At 41.0% G+C, this 13,869-nt stretch overlaps 1 long non-coding RNA gene across 1 annotated transcript in view; it reads right to left on the reverse strand.

Annotated features, from left to right (window-relative positions):
• LOC148051557 (uncharacterized) overlaps window positions 1-1,551 on the reverse strand; it is a 39,370-nt gene extending 37,819 nt beyond the window's left edge. The window contains exon 1 of the long non-coding RNA XR_015699871.1: window positions 1,426-1,551. This is a non-coding gene — a long non-coding RNA (uncharacterized LOC148051557). The remainder of the gene's footprint in view (window positions 1-1,425) is intronic.
• Between the last annotated feature and the right edge of the window lie 12,318 nt (window positions 1,552-13,869).

Genomic DNA, 13,869 nt, shown 5'->3' on the forward strand with positions numbered 1-13,869 from the left:
ATCTTGAATATAATTTTCACAACAGAGGGATGAAATATTGCCAGTTATATAAAGGAAATTATCTTGAATCTCCAGTCCTCTGTGTGAGATATACTACCCCTTTCAAAGTGTCTTTTTTGCTTGTTTGTTTGTTTCTTAACATTAGGCAGAGACGGAAGAAATCCAACAAATACAATGGTACAGAAACCCCAGAAATTGCTTCTTCCTGCTATTGAGCAAGGAGTTTTATTTGATCATGGAAATTGGCTTCTCTTTCTTCTGGTTTTACCTCATTTTTTCTGATGCTTATCCATCTAGATCTCCTTGCTTTTATTCTTTAAAAAAACATCATGCATTTGCAATGACCACAGTTTTCCACCCAAGTTAAAACATAGGTAGGCTTTTTTTCCTCTCCTTTTCCTGCTTATAATGTGGACAACCAAAAGCAGTTGAGCTAAGACAAATCTTTTACTTAATGAAAACCTCACAGCCTCTGGTATTCTTTCATTATTGGGATTCATCGGCTCCTGTACCAGAGGGTACAGGATAACAAGAGCTAAGTGAGTTGCTTAGGGAAAAATCCTTCTAGGAGTAAGTCTAGTTGTCAATATTGAAAAGATAATCTAATAATCTATTATCCCACAGAGATTCATATTTTAATTTAACTTGGCTAATTAGACCTACAACTCTAAGGATCTGCAAATACCCTTTAATGATATTGATGGTAGAAATCTGACTGAAAGTAAAGCTGTGACATTAGTTTGTTAGAGATTTAGATCATCTCTTTGTCTTCTAAATATTTAATGCCAAAAGGTCCTTTGAGGAAGCGTCATCTTCTAGCTCTCCCAAAAGAAGGTCAAAATAGGTCTCTCATTAGGTCCCTTAGAAAAGAGTCTGATACAACCGTAAAGATAAAGCTCAATTTACAAATTTGTTCAAACACCAGGGAGCTGACATAAGAAACTCACGGATGGAATAATAAAAACAATTAAAAGCTGGTAGTATTTTGATAGCGGCCTTTCAAGTTCCTCTTAAATATACATTGCAGGCAAAGAGGAATGGCAGTTTCCACTCACCAGCTTTTGATAACAGGAGTTTTGAACTTACTTAGCCATCTTTCTTTCAAACCTGTTAAATAAAGAACTTATTCTATTAATTTCTCTCATTTCAACTCTCGAATAGACTAGACGAGAATAAATATTTCAGTCGGAAGGGACCCACAATGATCATCTAGTCCAACTGCCTGACCACTTCAGGGCCGACCAAAAGTTAAACCACGTTATTAAGGGCATTGCCCAACTGCTGCTTAAACACTGCCAGGCTTGGGGCATCGACCCCCTCTCTGGGAAGCCCGTTCCACTGTTTGACCACCCTCCCAGTAAAGCAATGCTTCCTAATGCCCAGTCTAAGCCGCCCCTGGCGCACCTTTGAACCATCCCCACGCACCTACGGCTCGGTCGGCGAGGCAGGCGGCGGCAGCAGCGCTAAGTCCTGCGACGGGGCGCTGGATTGGGGCGGAACAGGGGCTTTCCTGCGCCCGGGAACCCGGTCACGAGCCTGGCGGGGCCCTCGCGCCGAGGGAAAACGGTTGCTCTCGCGAGCGAGGCAGGCGGGGCTGGGGCGTTGCCGGGGCAACGGCGGGAGATTTAAACGGGCCCCTAGGGAGCGCGGGCGACCAGGGCGTGGCGCCTCAGGAGGGCGCGGCGCGGCGCGGCAGTTTGCACGGTAGGGCGAGCGGGCAGCCGGCGAGCTCTCCTTGTGGTCTGCGCCCTCCCGGAAGAGACTTAGCCACGGTTTCCCCTCGGGCAAGAGCCGTCGCCAGAAGGGATGTGGCCACGCAGACGGAGCTCTCACTCAAACAGGCAGCCAGCCAGGTCTCCGGCTGCAGGGAGTGCCAGAGCCTCGCTCTGGTGACGGGGGGCTGCCGATACAACGCTCGCGTGAGGTGTGAGCAGGTGGAGGATCTGCTCAGCATGGTGGCAGAGCTGAAAGAAGACGTAGCAAGACTGAGGAGTATCAGGGAGTGCGAGAGGGAGATGGACTGGTGGAGCCACTCCCCACCATCCTTGAGACGGGCACGCGAGATGGAAGCATCAAGAGAAGGAGAGGCTTCCCTGCCCTCGTGCCACCAGGCAGAAAGAGGGGACCTAAGAGAAGGAGGATGGAAACAGATCCCTGCTCGGCGCAGCAGGCGAAACCTCTCCTGGCCAACCTCGCCCCCCCAGGTGCCCTTGCACAATAGGTACGAGGCTCTGGAACTTGAGGGCCAGGAGGATGAAGAAGATACGGACAGTGATCCATCCAGGGGGTTGACTAGGGGGAACCAGTCAGCTCCATGCATTACAACGGCCACTGGTAAGAAAAAAAGAAGGGTAATTGTCATAGGTGACTCCCTTTTGAGGGGAACAGAGGGCCCGATATGCCGACCGGACCCATCCCATAGGGAAGTCTGCTGCCTCCCTGGGGCAAGGACAAGAGACATTACCAGGAAGCTCCCTAGGCTGGTAAAATCGTCCGATTATTATCCACTACTGGTTCTTCAGGTTGGCAGTGATGAGGTAGCCGATAGAGGCACAAAGACGATCAAAAGGGACTTTAGAGAACTGGGGCGATTACTTGAAGGATCAGGAGCGCAGGTAGTGTTTTCCTCCATCCCGTCAGTAGGCGGGAGGCATACGGAAAGGAGCAGGAAGACCCATCTCATTAACGCGTGGCTCAGAGGCTGGTGCCAGCAGTGCAATTTTGGGTTTTTCAGTCATGGAGCGGTTTACATGGCACCAGGCCGGCTGGAGACAGATGGGGTTCACCTGTCGCAAAGGGGGAAAAGGACCCTGGCTCAGGAGCTAGCAGGCCTCATTGAGAGAGCTTTAAACTAGATGTGAAGGGGATAAAACCAGGCTTGCTAGGGATGAGCCTAGGGGTGGCACGCCTGTGTTGGAGACGAGATCAATAGCCTAATTGAAGTGCATTTACACCAATGCACGCCGCATGGGCAATAAGCAGGAGGAGCTGGAAGCCATTGCGTGACAGGGAAACTGATGTGGTCGCCATCATGGAAACATGGTGGGATGACTCGCACAACTGGAGTGCTGCAATGGATGGCTACAAGCTCTTTAGAAGGGACAGGCAAGAAAGGAGAGGTGGCGGGGTAGCCTTGTACATTAGAGTTTTGATTGTCTAGAGCTCAACGAAGGTAATGATAAGGTTGAGTGCTTATGGGTAAAGATCAGAGGGAAGGCTAATAAGGCAGATATCCTGGTGGGAGTCTGTTACAGACCACCCAACCAGGATGAGGAAACAGAGGAAGTATTCTACAAGCGGTTGGCTGAAGTCTCACAATCTCTAGCCCTTGTTCTCATGGGAGACTTCAACTTACCAGATATCTGCTGGAAATACAACACAGCAGAGAGAAAGCAGTCTTGGAGGTTCCTGGAGTGTGTGAAAGGAGGTTGTAGCGAGGTAGGGGTCAGTCTCTTCTCCCTAGTAACAAGCGATAGGATGAGAGGAAACGGCCTCAAGCTGCACCAGGGGAGGTTTAGGTTGGATATTAGGAAAAACTTCTTCACTGAAAGGGTAGCCAGGCCCTGGACCAGGCTGCCCAGGGAAGTGGTTGAGTCCCCATCCCTGGAGGTATTTAAAGGATGGGTAGACGTGGTGCTTGAGGCCATGGTTTAGTGGTGGACTTGGCAGTGATAGGTTGATGGTTGGACTCGATGATCTTAAGGGTCTTTTCCAACCTTAACAATTCTATGATCCTATCACTGGATACCATGGAGAAGAGATCAGCACCCCCTTTCCACTTCCGCTCCTCAGGAAGCTGTAGAGAGCAATGAGGTTGCCCCTCAGCCTCCTTTTCTCCAAACTAGACAAACCCAGAGTACTTACCTGCTCCTCATAGGACATTCCTTCCAGTCCTTTCACCAGCAATGTCTTTTGAGGACCCCTTACTACTGACTGGTAGCCCCAAGAGGTCTGTCAGGAGCCCAGCACTGTAAGAGGTGGGAGAGCAAAACACAGGCCAAGAGTGTCTGCTTTGACAAATTACTTACAGCTCACAGAATAAAAAAAAAGAGAGAGGGGGGAAAAAAAGGTCTGTTCCTGGCTCCTTGGCTTCCCTCACTTGCAGCTGCAAGATGCTCAGTACACTCAGTCACTAAACCGAATGGCTGGTCTACAGTGCTCTCTGCAACCTGTAACACCAGTTATTTTACCCACGTTTACTCCCTTGGATGCAAACTTGCCCAAAGCTAGCCCAGTGAATCAAGGAGACAGTTTCAAAATAACTGCCTGCTTTCCTATGTTGTTTTAAATTTTAATAACCACCTAGGACTAGTTGCCAGAACGGATCCGTGCAGAGTTAAGTATGGGGTTTGCAGAATGTGTGGGCGGTAGTTAAAGGAACAGGGAAATGACAAAATTTCACAACTGACCTTTTGCTAATGTTTGTTTCAGAAGCAACAGAAAACAATCTTCTACAAATGGCAGAGAGGATTATACCAAGTGTGAATGCTACAGTTACTCAGCAATAGATGAAACAGATGTCAATCCCATTTTCAAGTCAGAATCTCAAGCTATGCTTGAAAAAGTAGTGGTCAATATTTCCCATAAAACATAACTGCCACATTATTTGTTATGTAAAACTTGAAACTTTAGGAATATACATATATCCACATATATATGCTAACTTATTACTAAATGGGTTTTTTTGGTAAATACATGACATACTGAAATTTCTTTCTCTGTCATTTAGAAAGACTAATATGATTATTAATCTTCTAATTCATTACCATATATGACTCACATATATTTAACTACATGCAGATACAAAATCCCCTTGATTATTTCTTCTTCTGTATGACTTTTCTGAAATTGTTGTTGTTTGATTTCAGTAACCAGCATCAGTAACAGGAAATAATATTCACAGGATACATACTGAATTTGAACAGTGAGCTTATTAGGTGCATCTTCTATTCAGCGCCGATGAATGGCAGAGCACATGGGCCCTGTTTACAGAAATGTTATCTGTGTCCCAAGTTAGGTAAGTTAGGCATGAAATCCAGGAAGTTTAAATGTTTTCTGACTACATTTGCTCAGCGAAAGCCAGGGACTGGAAATCTGCTCATTCCCTCGTCTTGCAGAGTTGGTGTTTGTATTATCCAGTACTGAAATCACTTAAAAACATACTAAAGGAAGACTCCCAGGGCCACAATATCTTTTAAGGTTATATGGAAGGTTTTTTTAAAGTCTCAAAGCTAAAGCTGCACTTAGGCAGCTGTCTCAGTAGCTCTACATTACATAGTTCAGAGTTAAACAAGTGGTTACGTGCTATGATGAACTAGTGCTCAGGAACGTTTGGTCCTAAATCAATAAAAATGATTTGTCAGATTAGTTGACAGATGAGACATGTCATGGAAATAATGATCAGTGTCCATTGCAGGTTGCAAGAAAGGCCCGGTATATCATATTGACTAGACTGCCTATAAATAAATGTAACTTTCTTCTTTGAGGCCATCTGTATTACCCTCAGCCCTTTACTGACAATCGTCTTTAGGTAGGCAGCAGTGCTAAGGAAACTTAAGATTAAATACAGGAGGTAGATGTGAAAGCAAGGCTGGCTGATAAATCTGAATAGGCTGCTGCTGCATCATGGAGACTACCAGCTTTGGACTGAAAGTCCAGTTCAAAATCTGTGGGTTTTATAATGTCAGACATGATTCTGTATTCTTAACACTACACTGATTTCAGGCACAAGCTGACTCAAACAGAGCCCTTTTGAATGCATTTCTGGCCAATGTTTCCAGTTCAAAGCCTGACTTGTTCTCTTCCAGGTCAGTAGGACCTGTAATGCTTACCTCCTCCCCAGCTTTCTTCCCTTCCCAGAGGCAGATGCAACTTAATGCCTCATGCAGAGCAAAGCTGACGAGTCATCCTGATGACTTCCTGCTGTAATATACAGAAATCCTACATCTGAGGATGTCATACTTAATTTGAAACTTTTTCAGGTCTGCAGGTTGGAAGGAATGAAATACATTTTTCTGATTTGGCAAACGAAAACAGAGGTGAATAATGGTAAAAATAAAATCTAGTATGATGAGTATGAATAAATGGTCTCAAGTGATCATTAATATGCTGTCTGGAAACTGTAAGTAAATGAGTTGTCTAATGCCTAGTAATTGAAGCAGAAAAATATCGGTCTAAAAGCAATGCAAAGTTTTTAGGTGTAAAGAAAATGTGAAAAAAAAATCATCAGTTTTCAATTAAGAAGTCTCTTCTTATGAGTCATTATGACTGCATTTCAGGTCTTTTTGAATTGCTTCTGAATTCCTAATTTTACTGGTTTCCCTTTAACATAGAGATACTCTAAAAGTCTATTTGCTCTCTTTATTTCTCAGTGCAGGTGTGAGTGACTGCACTTTGACTTGCATGCATAACTTATTTATTATAACCCTGATTAAATATTTAATGCTATGGATAGGTTATGGAAATTGTTATGAATTGCTGACAGCAGTGGGTGTTAACAGTCACTTGTCATTTAGGACAGATGTAAAGAACCATTAAGCTCCTTTATGCAATTAGGCAGCTGAAGCAATAACTACTGGACAACTTTGACACAAGATACTGTCCTTCTTCCCGTCCCCCAACACCATAACTTTGGGAGCTAGGTAGGCCCAAGGATGTGGATGAGTTCAACTACTGTTTGAGGAGAATTAGTAAATTATTTTAAAGGACAAAGGAGAAATATGAAACATAGTAAGCAAGCACAAAACTGTCTCAACAGGTATAGTAGCATGTCTCCAAAAAAACATTAAAGGAAAGTTCTTGCTTCTTGGGTGAGTGATGGTCATAGGAGGCCATAAACAAGGAATATTCTCTTTTCTGAATATTCTTTAGGACAGGAATATAGGATCTGGGAAGTTTCTTACACATAAATTGTAAGAATTTGATCAGTGATACCGGATCCTAAAATTTTTTACTGTTAACACCAATACACAAAGACCAAATTTTGGAAAACTTTTCAAGTAGTAAAAATAACTGAGTTACACTATTTCTCTATTTCATTAGCCATTGTCCTCATTGCAGGAGAATCATCCTGTTTTCTACTGATAAAACTGTTGAACAATTGGTTCTGTAAAATGCTACATACAGTTAAAAAATTAGGCATGGTGTTGTTACTTACCATGTGTCTGAAAGGAATAATGTCTCACAGACATGGAGTGAACCAGATGGCACGACAAAGGAAATTGGGAGTCATTAAATTGCAGAGAGGGAAAAAGATGTTGTAGAAGAAAATTAAAGAGCTAAAAGGCGCATATGCCATGTAAAGCAAAAAAAAAACCAAACTGGGGAAAATACTTTTGTATCTCTCTGTGAACTATTAAAGGCAGAAAGAGTGAAAAATGTTTTGAGATTTCTTTTTTATTTTGTTTCGGGGATTTTTTTCCTTTGCTTTCTAAAGGACAGTTTTGCTAATGGTTTTATGAGAGTCAGTATCCGTTTAGATAAAAGTGTCTTCAAAACTCTTCCTGTAAGCCATTTTCTTGTTTCATTATTTTATTCTCAAAGAAGGAGTAGCTTATTTCCTCCTCCTTTGAAGAGTAAAAAAACTATCAAATACTAGATTAAAAAAAAAAAAAAAAAGTCTTTGAACTAAAATTAACTACGGTATTTCAAACTATTATTATTAAGTTGCAATATTCTGTACCATCAAAGAAATGAGTCAGTATAAACCTAGTATCACTTATTAGTTCTTAAGATTAGCTGTAAATATAAAGCTGGCATAAATCAGTAGAGGTTACCAGCTGCTGTAAAGCTGTGTCGATACATGCTCGTCCTGCTCGCACCAGCAGTGGTTAAAATCTAGAAATTATTTGCCAGGCTGGGTGGGTACAGTGTATGGATAGCAACCTCTGTTCCAAGACTTCTGCTCTAGGACACTTGACACTCGCACAAATCAAGGCTACTGGCACCAGGAACCAGTCAAGACCTCAGGTCCTGGATGGCAATTTGGCCTCTACGCATAGCAGCTCCACCTCCTCCACTGTTTCCAGGGAGGGCTACAGCTCATTATAACTTAATTTACCTATTGCCTCTTTGTTTTTCCGGCTCCTACCAGATTATCTAGTAACTTAGAGCTGAGCAGATGTGATCAAGGACTCAGTTATCTGAGAGGTCCTTTTGGGTAGGCTTCAGCCTACACAATCGCACTCTTCAAAGAAGAGCAACGAAGCTGGTGAAGAGTCTAGAGCACAAGTCTTACAAGGAGCGGCTGAGGGAGATGGGGCTGTTTAGCCTGGAGAAAAGGAGGCTGAGGGGAGACCTTCTCGCTCTCTACAACTACCTGAAAGGAGGCTGTAGCGAGGTGAGGGTCAGCCTCTTCTCCCTAGTAACAAACAATAGGATGAGAGGAAATGGCCTCAGGTTTAAATTGGATATTAGGAAAAATTTATTTACCGAAGGGTTATCAAGCACTGGACCAGGCTGCCCAGAGAAGTGGTTGAGTCCCCATCCCTGGAGGTATTTAAAAGACGGGTAGATGTCGTGCTTAGGGACACGGTTTAGTGGCGGACGTGGCAACGTTAGGTTTATGGTTGGACTCAATGACCTTAAAGGTATTTTACAACCTAAACGATTCTATGATTCTAAGTAATTGACAGATTCAACAGGTAACACATCAGGCTCACTTCTAGGTACATAATATACTTTTACTCAGGTAATTAGGTCCAAACTTGGATAGTCCTAGCATTTAGGATTGTATTTCAAGTCAAGCTTTAGGAAAGACACTTTGGAAATAAGATTTCCAAACAACTAGCAATAGATATCAAACAGCAAAAACCACCTCCTTTATGTGGCAGAATGGAGGTTTTGTATAAAGGATTCTAGAAATTCCATTTTCAAAAGAGGGCCTTATTCTGCAACTACTAAATTAGGACCTTAGAAATGAAAAAAATCCTCAATAAAATATTCCTTCTGAAAGGAAAGCAAGTATCGAATTTAAGAAAAAAAATATTCTGTGGCTTTTTTGTTACTACTTGTAATATTCTGAAACATAAAAAATGTTTCACAAAAACATTTCAGTTTCAGTGATGTTTGAACAGATCCTTTATCTTTTCTGCATGTATCACATTGATTTTTCTCAGTCCTAATCCCCTCCTAATTTCATAAGAAGCTTTTTCATTCCAGAGGCTTGAGTATGGAACAAATTGCCTGGGATTTCTGAGTTCCCACCTAGTTTTCCTGTCAGATGGCCAACTAAGCAATATGATTTCCCAAACTTCTGGAGCACCAAGCAGGATGGCCAGCATGGTGTCAGGAAATTTGAGTGTCCTGACCATTTGTGGATTACTCTTGACATAACTTTCCATTTCAGGCTCCCATTGCTGAGCATTAGCAGTGAATCTCATCAACACTTGACAATTTGATCATAACTGTAAAGCAAATGTTAGCTGTCAGACTTGTTTTAACTGAAGTCTCTGAAATACATTCTTACAGATGATACATGACAACCCTATTTTTCTGAGAAGACATAGTTCAGAAATTTGTGGAATCCCAACAAAATGGAATTGCTACCACAGATTTTAAGTAGGGTATAGCATAAACCCCCTCATGTTTAGTTTGCTTTTCCATACAAATAATACCAAATTACATTAGCTTAGCCTTGACTTGTCTGTCACTCTGCAGATAGGACTCCATTAGAAAGCCTGTTCTTGAAGGAAAAGAAATCAAACTTAAAGATAATAATTCTAATAAATTCAAAGTTCTCACAAAATTGGTTTCCCAAATAATGGCAACAATACTTTGTGTTACCTTGGCTCACGTAGATCACTGAAAAACTCTATAGATATCATAGAATAATAGAATGCTTTGGGATGGAAGGGACCTTTAAAGGTCATCACTCCCCCTGAAATTGGCAGGGACATCTTCAATGAGATCAGCTTGCTCAGAGCCCCATCTAGCCTGTCCTTGAATGTTTGCAAGGATGGGGCATTTACCACCTTTCTGGGCAACCCATTCCAGTGTTTCACCACCCTCATCGTGAAAAATTTTATATATATAGGGGTTTAGTAATTTCCTTTTATATGTAGAGTTTGAGCAACATGATTACAATTCCTTAACTTTGTTTGAGAAGAAGTGGCTTCAAACTATACGGGAACCTTGTAGTTCGGAACTCATATATGACAACCCCTCCTTCCTGCCCCCCAACACAATGGGAAAAGTATTGAGAGGGTGTAGTTTCTGCACCAGGCAGGAAGATGCCACATTCTGGAGGATGAGAAAGTTAAACGTGCAATCAATCATCTTCAACAGCCAAATCTGTAATTCAACATCATAGATACTGATCATGTAGGTTACCACAGTATCATACTGAGATGTTAATGCTATTAATAGGAATACCAGTCCAGAGAAGCTGATAGATACCTGCCTCCTCTGAAAGGCTATCTTATTGCCAAGGATGGAAAAGGTTAGGAAAATGATTAAATATGTAAACTAATAGATTTAATAAACAACACAGCTAAAGCTAAGACAGCAGTGTTGAATGAATATCCAGAAATGCTGACCAATGAATTCAAGGTTGGAATATATAACCTGGTAAGAAGTAAAAAAGGATCTGGAATTTGCATGTGTTCACCCACAACTCTGAAATTACTGAGAAAAGTGTATCTTGGGCACTGGAAGACACATTTTCGTTGTTAATTTTACGACATCCTGACAGAGCCCAAGGCCTACTGCCAAATCTGCTATCCTTCCATGCCACAAAGCTCTGCCTCCAAATCACATTTCCCAACTTCAGGCACACGTAGAAAGTGCAAATTGACTTTTATAAAGTGTCCAGAAAGAGTGACAGGAGGAGGGCTGCAACTGTATGAGCCTTTGCGTTGCTCTGTGTGCTCTGCGAAGAGGGGCCCAATCCACTGCTATCCTATATGTGCTCATCCTCAACTTGTCTGGTTGGATGCCAGACACAAGCACGTGAAATTGGGAAATTAACCTGAAACGAACAGTCACCAAAGTGATCCAGTATCCTTCAGAGCCCCATGAAAGCCCATATGGTGTGGATAAAACTTGACTGAGCCAATTCTTTAAACGCTGATCAAACACATTACAAACTGCAGCCTCTTATACTTTGTGTGCTGCCTCTTCCAACTTAGCAATGAATTTGTTCTTGGGTCGGTCCATAATTCATAACAAGATAACAATACGGAGATGAATATCTAAAACACTTAAAGACACTTACATTATGAAAAAAGCAAACAAATAACCATCCTTTCTGTGTTTTCAGAAGTTCTCAATCAATTAAGGTTCTAACTACCTTTCAGTGATACATTTTTATGTAGAGTGATGTTATTGCTCATCCACAGGGCGCTCTATGGCGCTGTATGGAAACAGTAAAAAGACTGCATGATCACAACTCTATACAAGAACGATTCTTCACAGATGTGAAATTATTACCCGATGGTCAGGAGATCCACACTGGAAGTGCTTGCACACGCAGTCAGTTCCATCTTCAACACAGTCTCTTCTCATATTTTATCTGATGCAATACTTCACACAGTCTGAAAAGTATCAAATAGCAGAAGAAACATTCTTGAGATCAACTCATACAAATTAAAACCACATTCAGAGAAAAAAAGAATCATCAAATAATAATAATTTAGTGGGAAACCACCGTCTGTGGACGTCTGAGAAAGCAGCTAAATACACTGAATAAATCATTCTGTGAAAATTATTCAGAAGTCTCGCACAAATAGTAATTTTTACAAGTCCGCAAAATTGAAGGAGTATCTGGTGCTTCTTTCACAGCGACTCCTTGCATATGTAAAACTTGCTTGTCTGTCAAATTCTTTCTGCAAAAATGACGGTTTAAAGGGCTTGTCATGTACAGCATCTGCTTTCAGATAATCCAACTGCACCATTCCAATCTTCTTTCCCACCGATTTAAATCGGGGAGGAATCAAGCGCACAGTCATCACTGTGCTCATGACAGCGCTTTGCTGTGTCAGGAAGCATATCCCTGTGTCCACAGGTATACTCTTTAATTATGAATTGATGTGCCATAAGTAAAGTCACACCAATTGGCATTAGCTAACACACAGAGCTGCAAATTATTCTAACAGTTAGGCTGTGTTATAATAGGAAGTGCTCATGCATCATCCAGAAGTCTGTTTTGCTGTCATCAGCAAAATAAGTATCATTATTTTGGTGAAGCCAGGTAAGTAATTTTGTCTAACCAGAGCAAGTAAAGGGAGGTAGAGAATGGAAACCACCGACACATTTTCTTCTAATATTTTAACAAAGAGCTGTATTCAATCAAATGGAACACATTAAGATTATCTCAAAAAAGCAGACAATAGCTTTCCTTAGGTTGCTTGCCTCTGCCTAGAAGCGGTGTGAAAGTTATAAAAGTAATTTGTATCAACTCATTACTATGTCACCTCATTTCAAGCCCATGTTAGATAAGCAGCAATAAGCTCTGGGTTAGAGAATTCCACATTATAACCATTAGTACAAACTCTAACGGCACCCAGCTGTTGACAATTACCCTAGACAGTTATTGAGATTTAGGGGGGGCAGCTTTTTACTGATTTAGGACAGATTCTGTAGACAATTCTATCATTTATTCTAGAACCGAGGTAAAAAGCTAATTTCATGAAGAGCACTCGTGAATTATTTCCTTCCTATAGGTACCATAATGCTCCCAGTAGAATGCTCCTCTTGCTCTTTAATTCAAGGTAACGATGTTGCTGCATCTTCTGTTGGCACTTAAAATGCAGTTTAATGCCACATCGTCAGTCAAAACTTCTGTGTGATTTCCAAAGGCATTAAATTATCTGAAAAACTGAGCTGAGAAATGAACAGCTTTGATGTATTAGAACTTTTCTGGGCTTTTTAAGGGACTTCCCCCCCGACCCAGGACTGTGGAATGAAGGCGACTTTCTTACCATGTGAGAAAATCTGTTTGCACAAATGTCTGCTCTGAGTTTCACAGGAGGTATGTGTACGAAACCATTTTATTGTGCTCCTCTATAGTGACTTAAATAGAATAATTCTTACAGGTGTCTCTGACATCTACTTTTCACTTATTTGTAATCAGAACTCTGACAAAATGGTGTATTTATTAATTTATTTACACCCTTCCGCAATAAAGTATTTGGTATTAAAAAAAACTAATCTACTGTACATTGATTTTTTTTTTTCCCTGTAGATCAAATCTGAGAGTCCTAAATCAGCTTTTTTTCCTTTCTTCTTACAATGAATGGGGATTGGTAATAGTATTTCTTGGATCTGCAGGGGCAGATCAAACTGAATACTCACTCACTTTCATTTCATCATAGTTCGCCTTAAAATAATGATTAAAATACCTTTAGAGATTTATACAGGTGTTCAGAGCTTTTTATAAGTGTTAAATAATAACTAGGTTTTTATTAATCACTTTATTTTCATATTTAGTCACATATATAGTAGGAAAAAAAACCCAAAAGTGTTAAGAGTTTGTTGGTTTTTTTTTTCTTCTTTAAATTGAAGACCTTATGCAAGATAGAGGTAAATTGATATATTTTTAATGGAAGGAGAACAATAACTTCAGGTTTTCTAGTATTTCCAAAATTTCAACAGCCAGTTTATCTATTTACTAGCATATACACTTTAGCTAACACTTGATTATATATCTTTTTTCTCATACTGTATTACACAAAGCTCTAACAACAGCATCAAATGTAACTCCATGCCTTGAGCAGATAATAAAGTGATAGAATAGGTACTAATTGTTACGGTTTCATGTTTATGTCACTAATAAATATGTAATTTATGCCAAAATTTAAAGGATTCTTAATGCTGAACATAGATTTAATGTAGTGCCTTTGCCTTTGGGTCAAAACCCAAAGAAAGAGCAAT

The sequence above is a fragment of the Nipponia nippon genome, unplaced genomic scaffold (assembly GCF_047370975.1).
Source record: "Nipponia nippon isolate SJK-2023a ecotype South Korea unplaced genomic scaffold, ASM4737097v1 scaffold_6, whole genome shotgun sequence".
NCBI lineage: Eukaryota > Metazoa > Chordata > Aves > Pelecaniformes > Threskiornithidae > Nipponia > Nipponia nippon.